At 44.0% G+C, this 15,665-nt stretch overlaps 1 protein-coding gene across 1 annotated transcript in view; it reads left to right on the plus strand.

The window, feature by feature from the left end:
• Window positions 1–1,869: 1,869 nt before the first annotated feature.
• Window positions 1,870–15,665, plus strand: part of LOC121863315 — a gene marked incomplete in the record, with an annotated part of 233,601 nt that continues 219,805 nt past the window's right edge. Inside the window, 1 exon segment of the mRNA XM_042361934.1 lies at window positions 1,870–2,015.

A 15,665-nucleotide genomic window follows, 5' to 3' on the forward strand; every position in this document is an offset into this window, starting at 1 on the left:
TGCTCCCATGCACCCGTGACTGTAGTGCTCCCATGCACCCGTGACTGTGGTGCTCCCATGCACTCGTGACTGTGGTGCTCACAGACAGTGTCACACCAACAGGAAATATTGTCGTACATACATATTATATGAAATGTCTTACTGTATTTTAGCATAATAATGTTATACCACTATAAATATTATATAAAAAGGAAGGACCCCTTGAGTCAGCAGCCTTTGGAGTATTACAGGTGAAGTGTACTAATTGTGGTTTATTTGTTTCAGGTGAGTGATGGCGGCGGTGGTGGTGATACAGACCTATTGTGTGTGTGTGTGTGTGTGTGTGTGTGTGAGGCCAGGAGGCAGACGTCATCAACTGTCCACCACCCAGAGAGGAGTCCAACTGATCCATCAAGTGAGAAAATTAATGAAGTAGTTTGATGATTGTTGATATGTTGAGAGATTAATAGTAAACAGTACGAGCAGTGTCCGTGATCCCTGGTTTATCTCTCTCTTCTCTGAAATATTTGTAAAGATTAATGACGAGGACGACGACCACAGTGGTGGTTGTGTTGTGTTGTGGGAAAAGAGGCCGTCATGACAGCTATAGCCGCGGTACCCTCCACGTCAATAACTTTAGAGTGAGGAGAGGGGGGCGGAAGGAGGTGGTGGAGGAGGGAGGGCGGGGCTGGGGGATCATTACTGGGTCAGAACGACATATGAGGATTTGGCTCAGGAAGTGGCGCCCAACTTCACGTTTGCTTCATCTTGCACCAGATAGCATACAAGAGTTCACAGGTTGCTGACGCGGACTGATGGAACACAAAACATAACACGCCTTTCCCTCGCCCTGTTGTGGAATAATTACTTCACTCTTTCCGGACCAGGTTTGTTAATTAGCCAGGTAGGGGAGTATGAACACTATGGGGAGGGTTCAGGCCCCAGACCCCGCCCACCAGCCAGTGATTGGGACGGTCGGGAGGGGAGTTCTCTTTCCCCCCAGTGGGCGAGAAGCCAGTTTGGCTTTTGTATGTTTTATCTTTCAAGTGCGATTCAACGTTTTTCATCTAACTTATTAATTTCATTGTGTATATTATAACTGATACTCCTACTTTGAATTTGGCCACTTAACTGTTTATAATATTAAGAGTGAGACATGTCATAGTACTGTACCTCACAACCTACTGTATCTTCCTCACGAGTTTCAGTTGGATTTGTGGAGAAATTTAGCGGAGGGTGAGCTAGGTGACACAGGTAGTGTTCCGGGAGTGTGTGATGTTACCTGGAGCCTGGTGACGGTTAAGTCTTAGCTGGACAAACATCACACTCAAAACTGTAATGACTCTGTCTGGCAAGAACTGAAACGACGAATTTTAGGACGATTATATTCAAATTTTAAACGACATGACCGTGAAGACTGGCATTCGATAATGTGTTTTTGTGGAGTAGGAACGAAAAATATGAAACTCTAAGCACATCACACGTTAGAGAGACAAACAGACTTGTAACAATTATGTTATCCTTTTGTACAATCGACGATAATAAAATCAATTGCAACAAAGCCATGTTGGTGATGGTCATCTCTGTGTCCTCAATATTTACACCTTTTTTTATTTTATTCATGGACTGTGAATTAGAACGTCAATTAGTGCGTCATTCTCTTTACCGGTACTATGTTGTGTGCCGCCTTTGTTCCAACAATTGTTTATAGTCATGAATATCGATAAACAGGTGATAGACAACGTCAGCGATAAGTTCGGGGAGGGGTAAAGGATCGATGGGGTGGAGGAAGGGAGGCGGCGGGTTGCGGTAGGGGTGGAGAACGGGGAGGGGGGAGAGGGAGGGATAGAGCGTCGCCTGGGGGAAACCGCGTGGGGTAGCAGGGTTGAGCTTAGTGTAGTGGTGACAGTGGTGAGTGATGGTGGTGTTCGTGCTCGTGCTGGTGTTCACTTGTATGTGGTGAGGACGTGTACTTGCTGGTGAGAGGCTGGTCCTGGGTTGCCCTGTGTCTCACCTGGTGCTTTAACACTGTACTGGTGAGTAACGGATGCCTCGTAGTAATCGATTTTATACATATGATATTCTTAATAAGATGAAACATCCAGGAAGTGTATCATTTTCTTTTCCTGATGTTTGACCAAGCACGCCCCATTAAATAAATTATTTATTTTTAAGTATCAGAGCTGCCCAGGAAAGCAAAGAGAGAGAGAAAAAAAAGGATATTAGACTAGAGGAATTAGTATGAGGAAGCTGAGGTGAGGTAGGGTGGGGGGTGAGGTGAGGCAGACCTGGAAGTAGAGCGTTTAAAGGGTTGTATCAAGTGACCGTTGGCCAACACGTATAAGTACCCTCTGACGACGCCATGATCAAACATCCACTGTATTTGAGACTCCCCCACACACACATTACACAAGAGAGTGCTTCTGACTTCTTAATGTGGTTTCTTGATTACATTTGAGGTTTATTTACCTACGTTGTGATACGCCTACATTTCACGCTGCGCCTCCAGGTGTGAGCTGTGCCCTCATTCAGTCCAGAAGGTGAAACACGGTGTTACATATTTTAAAGTACCCTGTAACGCTTTTACTGACGTGTGACCTACCTAATAATAATAATTAACGGTTTATTGAAAAAATTCTGCAGCCAGAAGGCTGAAAATATACATAAATGACTTATTACATACATTGGTGGTTTAACAAAAGCCTTCATTAGAGAAAGGTAAAGGAACATACAGTGAACATACAGATTAATGTAGGTGTTGAACAGCAAACTCATAGTGTAGTATGTTACGAGTTGGGGATTTAGAATATAGTTAAAAGTCTACCCAGATCCCAACAGGTAAAAAAACAAACAAACAAAGACAATCGGACTATAAAAGGGTAGACAAAGGATGCGAGTTTTTGTTGTGTATAATAAAGTACCATAAATCCTCAAACAAAATATTCAGCGTTCTATAATTTACCCTTAACCATACTTAACCTACACATTAACAGTATATACATATTTATACAACATACAATAATTTGAAGCAAGTGGACGTGAGGGAGGCAATATAAGATTACAAATACTTATGCGGAGCTGAGATGGCTGACGAGCAAGGCTGAGTATTGTAGAAGACGGTAGGTAGTCACTGTGCCGTAGGTTTGCAGGATAGGTGGTCCTGTGGTCACTTCCCAGAGTGAACTGCCTTCCTCGAATTGGAGCTAACAAAGAAGACTTTGAGGAGGTGAAGCAACAACCAGGATATGGAGAAGGGAAACCCCGGAGTGGTAACTAAGACGAGTCATACTCGTGTTTCGAACTCTCAACAATGGTTTTAAATTAGACAAATTTAGATTTAGGCGTGAAATAGGTAAACACTGGTTTGGAAACAGAGTAGTGGATGAATGGAACAAGTTACCAAATATCATCATTAACTCGAATACGCTGAATTGCTTCAAACATAGGTTGGATGCTTATATGAGCAATAGGGGTTGGGTGTAAACGGGACTGCCCAGTATGGGCCAATAGGCCCGCTGCAGTTTCCTCCATTCTTATGTTCTTATGTTCTTATGTCCCTAGATGGCGTTGCTCGTGGTGCTGGGTAGGTAGATCAGGACAATAGATGGCGTGGTTCGTAGTGCTAGGTTGGTAGATCATGACAATTGGTGGCGGGGTTCGTAACAAGTAACTCCCTCCCAGATGGTGTTAGGAGGAACTCACGTGGTGTAGTGGTTCCCTCAGATGGTGTTATGAGGGACCTGGCGTGGTGTAGTAATTACCTCACAGATGGTGTTATGAGGGGCCTCACGTGGTGTAGTAACTCCCTCACAGATGGTGTTATGAGGGGCTCACGGTGTGTAATTACCTCACAGATGGTGTTATGAGGGACTCACGTGGTGTAGTAATTACTCACAGATGGTGTTATGAGGGACATCACGTGGTGTAGTAATTCCTCGCAGATGGTGTTATGAGGGCCTCACGGTGTAGCAATTCCTCACAGATGGTGTTATGAGGACCTCACGTGGTGTAGTAATTACCTCACAGATGGTGTTATGAGGACCTCACGTGGTGTAGTAATTACCTCACAGATGGTGTTATGAGGGCCTCACGTGGTGTAGTAACTCCCTCACAGATGGTGTTATGAGGGCATCACGTGGTGTAGTAATTCTCACAGATGGTGTTATGAGGGGCCTGATGGTGTAGTAATTCTCACAGATGGTGTTATGAGGGACCTCACGTGGTGTAGTAATTCTCACAGATGGTGGATGAGGACTTGACGTGGTGTAGTAATTCCTCACATATGGTGTTATGAGGACATATGGTGTAGTAATTCCTCACAGATGGTGTTATATGAGTGAGGTTTGGCTTAGGCCTTCCTATCGTAGACGGATTAACACATCGCTGGTTGTTGTTGGGTCTCACGGCCGTTATCACTGGTACCTGGGACCTCACTGTGTGAAGGTTAACTTGGGTACGACTGTTACTGTTGAGTTGTTCTCACTGACTTAAGCACTGTTCACCTCTGTTTAACACTGGTTCCGTTCCTTTCCTAAATGAAATTGAACTTCTGGCGAGAACGTGTTGATATTCCTGTGGGGAGGAGGGTTCAGGGAGGTTGGTATGGGCCAACTTTAGTTGACCTGGCTGCTCTGGAGAGGAGCGCCAGGTACGTCTTGACCCTTCTGCGGTCAAGGATGTGTGTGAACCTTCCCGTGTGTTGGCTCGTCATCATTAAAACTGAGAGATTCCATTCAGTAGCACAATATTACTCGATGCTGAACACTTCACCGCCGTATAACCCCAGGACAGCACGTTGGGGCCCTCACCGTACAGCAGGCGGTCCTCACCTCTGTTGTTCCTGCTGGTAAGGTCGGGAGTCGCCGTCACGAGTGCTGAAGTAATGTAAACATTTTCTGGGTGTGTGCTGTGTGCTCCTGGAGGCTGTGGCTGTGGGCTGGTAATAACCAGTGGCGTTTGTTGTCTCGTACATAGCGAGGTGCTTGGAGATAAGCGGGGATATGTCACGCCTTATACACACAAAGCTTATTAGCATACTAGGGTGGTACCCAGCGTTGCCCGGGTTTATTATTGACGAAGTAGGGTTAACCAGAATGGATGCAGCTACACAGCCCGTGGTTTAAATTAAGTGTAATTGTAACAAATAAAATAAAATCCTGCTTTATGATAAAACTATGATCGTGCACAGGAGGGCCCAATTATAAGGGGACAACTCATCCCTCCATTTAGATGTTCGTATGCTTTCTATCTTAACACCCGTGGCTGACCACCGGGGGCCAATCCCTCAGAATTCCACCTTCGTGACACCTCCAGGGTGCGTGCGCGTCTTTATGTCAGATTCAGCTCTTTCTTGAAAACTGTATATATATATATATATATATATATATATATATATATATATATATATATATATATATATACATACATATATATATATATATATATATACACATACTCGGAATGTGTATATGACATTTAAGAAAAATAATAAAACATGATGCTACGACATTCACTTCATAAACTGGTACAGAGGAACGCGGCTAATAAGGGGAGCATTCGTGACTGTGAGACGTTAACTTTTATACAAGGACCAAACACGCGCCATGTAACTCACACACCCTGGCGGAAGATGACAAACAGTGGGCGGGTAATACTGGCCGTGGAAACTCAGCACGACACTGATGACGTATTTCACCACTACCGACCTAGCTGACCCTTCATCACACCTGACCGAGCACAGTCTTATCAACGCATCACAACTCGGTTTCACGGAAAGAAAATCCTGTTTGACAAACTTACACACGTTCCCTGAAACAGTAACAGACTACGTGGACCAAGGTTCACCAGTGGATGTGTTGTACATGGATTTCTCCAAAGACAAAGTCACACTTGGCATCACAGGCAAGCGTTTGAAATAGATTAACAACTGGCTCAAAGACAGGCAACAAAGAGTGGTAATACATGGAGTACATTCTGAATGGAAAAATATATACCGAGCCACATTGTCAAGTTGGTGGACGACACGAAGATGTATGGGAAAGTAATAAGTCAAAACGATGTCGCAACAATGAAGAAAGACTTGCATGTGCTGTTTAAATAGTCTCAGGGTTAGCGAATGATATTTAGCATTACGAAATTTAAGATCCTACACGTAGAATACAACATCCCTAATCACAACTATTGTGTTAATAACACTTTCCTGGATACTGTTGATAAGGAGAATGATCTTGACGTTGCGAAAGATCATTCACTGAAGACGGCGCAACAAGTGGTCAGCAGTGAGAAAAGCAAACCGAGATTTGGGAATTATAAAACGTACCGTAGAATACAAAGATAGGAAAATGTTTATTCGACTGTATAAACCTAACGTACGTCCCATTCTATACTGCTGTATACAGGCATGGAACCAGAAAGACTTAGAATACCTGCAACACAGAGCTACTAAGATGATTCCGTGACTGTAATTTCGATTATCTAAGTACACTGAGGCCCTCAGACAAGGCACAATAAGGTATATTTCATTGAAGCATTAAAACTTTTGAAAGGACCATTTCTTTGTGATGTCGCGCACTACCAACACCAGAGGACACAGCTACAAACTCTCCAAGTTATCATGCAAAACGAATATAAGGAGATACTGAATCACACAGACGGTGGCAGACCTATGGAACAGTCTATCGACTCAAGCTGTGGAATCCCGAACAGTACTGAACTGGGCTTCAAAATGGCCCTAGACAGAATTATCAGGGACAATGGAGGGATCCTACACAGGTCTCTTCCTCGACCACCTCACTTGGGTGGCCATTAGGTTAATTATTGACTTGGCATCTTCGGATCACCTGAAGATCATATTTTATTTTTTTTTACCTGATGATTTAATAGCCTAACGCTACCTGGGGGAGGGGGGAGCGTTAGGCTATTAAATCAAGAGGTGAAATAAGTTTGAATGTATAATCTAGGTGATTCATGCTTTTTGCTGCAGTGTAATCTACAGGGGAGTTATATTGTTATAATGGACTTAAATGGTATTAAAAATTAAGTTCTTTAAGCACGAACACTAAATTAGTTCATGCACTTGACAACAACAATTAAAAAGTAAGAGCAATAACTAATCTCTTTTACTTACATGGGAGCTTAGAGACAGGAGGTGGTTGTCTCAGAGTGGTTGTCAAGGCGTGGGACATGGCAACCGTCTGAATGGTTCACTGATGGTGTTAAGATGTTATGTGCAGTGTGGCGGGCTGGTCTATGTCGATGGAGAGGCGGGATGGTAACACTGCATGATGTGCAAATGTTTCGCGGAAGATGGTAACACTGACTGACTTCACTTCAAAACACGTCCTCCTCTCACAGCACATCACCCCATAACACGTCCTCCTCTCACAGCACATAACCCCATAACACGTCCTCCTCTCACAGCACATCACCCCATAACACGTCCTCTCACAGCACATAACCCCATAACACGTCCTCCTCTCACAGCACATAACCCCATAATACGTCCTCCTCTCACAGCACATCACCCCATAACACGTCCTCTCTCACAGCACATCACCCCATACGTCCTCACAGCACATCCCCCATAACACGTCTTACAGCACATCACCCCATAACACGTCCTCTCACAGCACATCACCCCATAACACGTCCTATTACAGCACATCCCCCATAACACGTACTCTACAGCACATCACCCCATAACACGTCCTCTACAGCACATCACCCCATAACACGTCCTCTCACAGCACATCACCCCATAACACGTCTTCTTACAGCACATCAACCCATAACGCCCTCTTACAGCACATCACCCCATAACACGTCCTCCTCTCACAGCACATCACCCCATAACACGTCCTCCCTCTCACAGCACATAACCCCATAACACGTCCTCCTCTCACAGCACACCCCATAATACGTCCTCTCACAGCACATCCCCATAACACGTCCTCTACAGCACATCACCCCATAACACGTCCTCTTACAGCACATCCCTCACAACACGTCCTCTCACAGCACATCACCCCATAACACGTCCTATTACAGCACATCCCATAACACGAACTCTACACAGCACATCACCCCATAACACGTCCTCTCACAGCACATCACCCCATAACACGTCCCTCTCACAGCACATAACCCCATAACACGTCCTCTCACAGCAAACCCCATAACACGTCCTCTTACAGCACATCACCCCATAACACGTCGTCCTCTCATAGCACATCACACCATAACACGTCCTCTACAGCACATCACACCATAACACGTCCTCTTACAGCACATCACCCCATAACACGTCCTCTTACAGCACATCACCCCATAACACGTCCCTTACAGCACATCCCCTCACAACACGTCCTCACAGCACATCACCCCATAACACGTCCTATACAGCACATCCCCCATAACACGAACTCTACAGCACATCACACCATAACAGGTCCTCTCACAGCACATCACCCCATAACACGTCCCTCTCACAGCACATAACCCCAACACGTCCCCTTACAGCACATCACCCCATAACACGTCCTCCCTCTCACAGCACATCACCCCATAACACGTCCCTCTCACAGCACATAACCCCATAACACGTCCTCTACAGCACATCACCCCATAACACGTCCTCCCTCGCACATCACACCATAACACGTCCTCTCACAGCACATCACCCCATAACACGTCCTCACAGCACATAACCCCATAACACGTCCTCTATAAGCACATCACCCCATAACACGTCCTCCCTCTCACAGCACATCGCCCCATAACACGTCCCTTACAGCACATCACCCCATAACACGTCCTCTTACAGCACATCATCCCATAACACGTCCTCTACAGCACATCACCCCATAACACGTCCTCTTATAGCACATAACCCCATAACACGTCGTCTTACAGCACATCACCCCATCCCAGCATCACCCCATAACACGTCCCATAGCACATCACCCCATAACACGTCCTCCTCTCACAGCACATCGCCCCATAACACGTCCTCTACAGCACATCACCCCATAACACGTCCTCTCACAGCACATCACCCCATAACACGTCGTCTTACAGCACATCACCCCATAACACGTCCTCTACAGCACATCACCCCATAACACGTCCTATTACAGCACATCACCCCATAACACGTCGTCCTCTCACAGCACATCACCCCCATAACACGTCCTCTACAGCACATCACCCCATAACACGTCCTCTACAGCACATCACCCCATAACACGTCCTCACAGCACATCACCCCATAACACGTCCTCTCAGCACATCACCCCATAACACGTCCTCTTACAGCACATCACCCCATAACACGTCCTCTTACAGCACATCACCCCATAACACGTCGTCCTCTCACAGCACATCACCCCATAACACGTCCTCTACAGCACATCACCCCATAACACGTCCTCTCACAGCACATCACCCCATAACACGTCCTCTACAGCACATCACCCCATAACACGTCCTCTACAGCACATCACCCCATAATACGTCCTCTCACAGCACATCACCCCATAACACGTCCTCTCTACAGCACATCACCCCCATAACACGTCCTCTCACAGCACATCACCCCATAACACGTCCTCTACAGCACATCACCCCATAACACGTCCTCTTACAGCACATCACCCCATAACACGTCCTCTACAGCACATCACCCCCATAACACGTCGTCCTCTCACAGCACATCGCCCCATAACACGTCCTATTACAGCACATCACCCCATAACACGTCCTATTACACATCACCCCATAACACGTCCTTTCACAGCAGCACACCCCATAACACACCTCACAGCACACACTCCCCATAACACGTCCTCTTGCAGCACATCTCCCACAACACGTCCTCTACAGCACCTCACAAACATGTCCTCTACACATCACCACAGCACATCACCTCACAACACGTCCCTCACAGCACATCACCCCACAACACGTCCTCACAGCACATCACCCCATAACACGTCCTCTCACAGCACATCACCCCATAACACGTCCTCTTACAGCACATCCCCTCACAACACGTCCTCTTACAGCACATCCCCTCACAACACGTCCTCTCACAGCACATCACCCCATAACACGTCCTCTTACAGCACATCCCTCACAACACGTCCTCTTTAACATCACCTCACAACATGTCCTCTTACAGCACATCACCTCACAGCACATCACCTCATAACACGTTACAGGTAATCATGATGGCTGTGTCAGTCAAAGGTCACTAGGTTAAACTTGGGTAAATACCTTGATGATAAAACACCTGAACTCTGCCAGTATTGTTGATATTCTCTCAGGCTGCAGCTGAGCTAAAGTGGTATTATTAATATTATTATTATTATTATTATTATTATTGTTATTGTTATTATTATTATTATTATTATTATTATTATTATTATTATTATTATTATTATTATTGTTATTATTATTATTATTATTATTATTATTATTATTATTATTATTATTATTATTATTATTACTACTACCACCACCACCACCATATTAATTTACTATTACAGTATTATTTTTGTGAAATACACAAATTTTTATACTAAATGTTTTATGAAAAAAAATGTATTCTGTATTCATAGTGTTTGTTTGGGTATAATTAAGACTGAGGTGTGGGCGGCAGCACCCCAAGCGCCATGTAATCAATGGCTTTAACATACTGTACACTCTAACTATCTATCTATCTATCTATCTTTCTATCTAACATGTATGTGTACTTCCTTACCCAAGTAAATGAGATGGAGAAGACATGTAAACATCCCTCATGTACGAGTGTATATTGATTAGCTACCTGGGTGTTAAGCATTAATTTAAGGACAATAAATATATGTGAATTAGTTTGTCAGAAGAAACTATAAACAAAAATAAATAAAAGTGACAATAAGCGAAAGTGAATAATAATATTTTAATAATAATAGTAATAATAATAATAACAAAAACATGAATAGTGAAGGTGGCAACAGTGCGGTGTTACCAGGTGAGGGTCGGTAGGTGACGTCGGGTTGTTTTGCCTGTGGTCGGTGGTGTCGGGTGGCGTTCCTGCTGCTATGGTGTCCGTCTTTGGTAATATGGTGATGATGTGCATGGTGACAGTGCTGTATAGTGATAACGTGATGTAGTGATGGTGTGTATGGTGATAGTATGGAAATTTTTCAGACCATTCGAAAAATTTGTTTAGATCTTCCTGTGGTTTTGCGGAGTCCTCGTCGGATTTAATTATGCTGTCTACGCTGATATCTATGTCGTTTATGTATTTAATAAATAATAATGGTCCAAGTACTGAGCCTTGGGGTACTCCACTAGTGACGTTACTCCAATCGGATTTCGTGCCGTTAATGCTCACTCGCTGTTTCCTGTCCTGTAACCACGCACTAATCCATTTTAGAATACAGCATTCTCCAATGCCATGAGCCTCCACTTTTCTTATTAGTCTTTCGTGTGGGACTCTGTCGAAGGCTTTACTAAAGTCAAGATATACCACATCATAGTCGTGTCCCTCGTCCGCTGATTCGAAAACAGCTGAAAAGAATGTTAACAAATTAGTTAGACATGAACGCCCGCCTGTGAAGCCATGTTGGGAATCATTGATCAACTTTTGCTTCTCCAGGTGATTTCGAATAGAGTTTGAAAATTTTGCTTACAATTGATGCTGTCAAATGTGTCCAGGGAATTTTGTCCACAACTGTACGTCACTGTACTTAGCACGAAAATGTTTCCGAATTGGTATATACTGTATACTGTATGCAGGGTGTCCAGGGAAACTTCTGCCAAACTTCAGGTGTTTATTTAGCTTAATATAAGCAATAAATAGCCCATGAAGAAAGCTCCAAATCTCGATCCTTACCAAGATATCGCATCGCTATTTAACACTTACTCCCAGCTTTACTAATAGACTCACAGGCAAAGGGGAACACTGGAGCACCTCAGCTGTTGTCTTTATTCAAGATATCTTCAGAGGTGCTAGGGTGCTCCACTGTTTCCTTTTTCCTGTGATTCTTTTCAAGATTTACCTTCTCCACGTTACCACTGTGGCTCTACAGGATATATTTAGTATTACACCTGATGATTGAACTCCGTAAAGGAACTTAAGATATTATCTTGGGTTAGATTGAGCTTAGCTTTAGGTTAGGTTAGTTCACAGTACTGTAGTCTGTTCACTCGACCTTGTAACTGAGGTCTAGGGGTCAGTTTGTCGCAAAGCAGCTGATTGGCCGGTGGATTGACATGGTAAAAGGCGCTGTATATAACCGATCGTATTTATATTGAAATTTTAGGATACACTGTAATACATTTTTTGTTGATCTCTGATAAGTTCTGCACTTGGGGGAGTAAAAATTAGTATGTGAAACACTGGTACAAAAAACACCACGAAGAGAACACGAACATGAACAAATTTGGGGACGTAAATTTCTTCTCGCCACGTGACGTCACACAGCGTGTTGGAATATGTTGCTGAATTCTGTAATGTTTTTCTTGTCCACTTCAATATATTTATGTAATCAAAGTGTTTAACATGCTAAATTTTGCTTCCTCAATTGCGGAAATTATCAGAGATCAACACAGAATAGTTATTATCCCATAAAATATCAGAATATAAATACGATAGATTAAATACTAAAGAACTGTAGTAACTTCGGGTGTCTGTCCATCAGCCAATCAGCTGCCTTGCTACAAACTGACCCTAGGCCTCAGTTGCAAGCTTCAAATGAACAATTAGGTTAGGTTGGGTTTGGTTAGGTTATGTTATGTTATGTTATGTTACGTTAGCTTTAAAAAGGTTAATCTGAAGGTGAAATAAGCTTGGGTAACCTAATAATCATGTGATCCAATATTATTTCTATGGACGTATAACCAACACACGTATTACCACCGGGTTCCTTTTCTACCCTGGTTCAAATCCGTCAGGTCAACACTAATAGATTTAGGTGTGGGTGAGGGTTGGCGGAATTAACAAGTAGGGTGTCTTGTTGGTGTGGGGAGTGGGTGTCGTTTTGGTGTAGCCCCGAATTATAAAAAATGCAGGGTGTAGCTAGGACCAGGGCATACATGTGGCCAGGGTGTAGCTAGGGCCAGGGCATACATGTGGCCAGGGTGTAGCTAGGGCCAGGGCATACATGTGGCCAGGGTGTAGCTAGGGCCAGGGCATACATGTGGCCAGGGATGTATCTGTGACAGGCAGGTATACCAATATGGTCTTGCGTATAAAAATAACACACACAGATACTGCATATATGGAGACTCAGCAGAGTGGAAGAAAGAACAAACTTTAAAAGCCAATAACTGTATCAATTCTCATAAAGGTTGATATTGGCTGCTCCACGTGTCCTCCCTCCCCTGCCTCACTCCCTCTCACCCACCTCCAACTCACTCCTCCCCCTCCTGCTCCTTCTCAACCTCACTCACAACCTCCTCTCCTGCTCCTTCCCATCCCTCCCTCTCTCACCGGGCAAATAAATATGACTTGAAAACTTGCACACGATGGAAAGTTTGGACAGGGAGTCATGCATAAGTTTAGTGAGCTGCTGTGACTCTTGTTCCTCCACGTCGGCTGAGGAGGAGGAGGAGGGGGGGAGAAAGACAGTTTTAAATGGTTCACGCACACAAGGGAGGGGAAGACAGAGCTCTAACCCCAATACACTGTGAGCTGCAGGGAGGCAAGTTAGAGCGAGATCGTCCCCAACACACTGACGGGCAAATGAATAAATAAAAAAATCTGCAAAGCAAATTTAGGCTCGTTTCCCGTCATTCTTTGGGTCATATAAGGTTCTTATTTTGCCTCTCATACGATAACAAGCCGTGGTGTGTACGAGTCACGGCGATGACGTCACTCACACGACCCTGAAGAGCCTTACCCTGGATCCCTTAACGACCATTCCCAGAGACATTTGGGGTCAAAATGACCACAGGAGCCTGAACAAATGATTGCTTTTGCATACTGTTTACGTGAGATGCGACCCACCCGCCCTCCCTCACCACCGCTCCCTTACCTATCCTGTTTGCCTGCCACTAGTATACTACAGGTATCGTATCTGCCTTACGTCCCTACAAGACTTATATCTGTATTGTTTCTCGGTTTACCTCAAGTATACTGGAAGTCTTGTGTCTGTCTGGTCCATGTGTCTACCTTAAGTATATTTTTACAGGTGTCACAAGTCTTACACCTGTCTTTATTACATCAGTACAAGTATTAAGTGTTTACGTCTGTTTAAGTTTATATACAAGAGAAATATCCGGTAGTGGGTCTACATAACTCACCCATGTATGGTAGTGGGTATACATATAACAACCATGTATGGTAGTGGGTATACATAACGCACCCATGTATGGTAGTGGGTATACATAACACACCTCTGTATGGGAGTGGGTATACATATAACAACCATGTATGGTAGTGGGTATGTATGTCACACCCATGTATGGTAGTGGGTATACATAACACACCTCTGTATAGTAGTGGGTATACATAACACCCATGTATGGTAGTGGGTATACATATAACAACCATGTATGGTAGTGGGTATACATATAACAACCATGTATGGTAGTGGGTATACATAACACACCCGTGTATGGTAGTGGGTATACATAACACCCATGTATGGTAGTGGGTATACATATAACAACCATGTATGGTAGTGGGTATACATATAACAACCATGTATGGTAGTGGGTATACATAACACCCATGTATGGTAGTGGGTATACATAACACCCATGTATGGTAGTGGGTATACATAACACACCCGTGTATGGTAGTGGGTATAGGGAAAAAGTAATCACAGGAGTAATATATAGACCCTCCAATCTTGATAGCGTCAATGAGCGACTTATCTGGGATGAAATGCGCAGGGCTTCCATACACAACAAAGTCTGTATAGTAGGCGACTTTAACCTTGGCCAAATAGATTGGACTGTCGTTACGGGTAACTCAGAATCAGAGGATTTTCTCGAGACGATCCAGGACTGTTTCCTAAGTCAACATATAACCGAACCCACACGGGGTAATAATATATTGGATTTAGTTCTGTCGAACAGAGAAAACCTCATTAGCAATGTCGAGGTAGGGAACGAACTTGCAAACAGCGATCACAAAGAAATTCGATTCCAGTTAGATTTTCAGGGCAGACGTAAGGAAAATTCCACTAAAGTACCAGATTTCAGAAGGGCAAACTTTGACAGCTTAAAGAGGCAGCTGAGAGAGGGGGTGTCGCGCTTGGCCGTGAACCTGACAGATGACTCCGACCTGATAACGACATCTGAGACTGCCGAGTTCCACGTCAATTTAAATAATGAGTTACTTAATGCACAGAGGCAGAACATACCATATAAAAAACTCAGATCAGACAACAATGACCCTAAATAGATAAATAATTATTTAAAGAACATCATTGGCCAAAGGAAGGCTATAGGTAGAAGGATAAAGTGGCGAAATTTACCTCCACGATTATTATAAGATAATGGCGAGTAGGGTTAAAACCGAGATAAGGAAAGCCAAGAGGAATAATGAGGTAAGGACAGCAAGGGAGGCGAAGACAAACCCCAAAGGATTCTACCAAATGTATCAAACTAAAACACGAGAAAAGATTGGACCAATACGGTCAGTTACCGGCGAGCTCACTGATAACGACGGAGAAATGAGCAATAATTTGAAT

The sequence above is a fragment of the Homarus americanus genome, unplaced genomic scaffold, assembly GCF_018991925.1.
Source record: "Homarus americanus isolate GMGI-L3 unplaced genomic scaffold, GMGI_Hamer_2.0 scaffold46197, whole genome shotgun sequence".
In the NCBI taxonomy this organism is placed as follows: Eukaryota; Metazoa; Arthropoda; class Malacostraca; order Decapoda; family Nephropidae; genus Homarus; species Homarus americanus.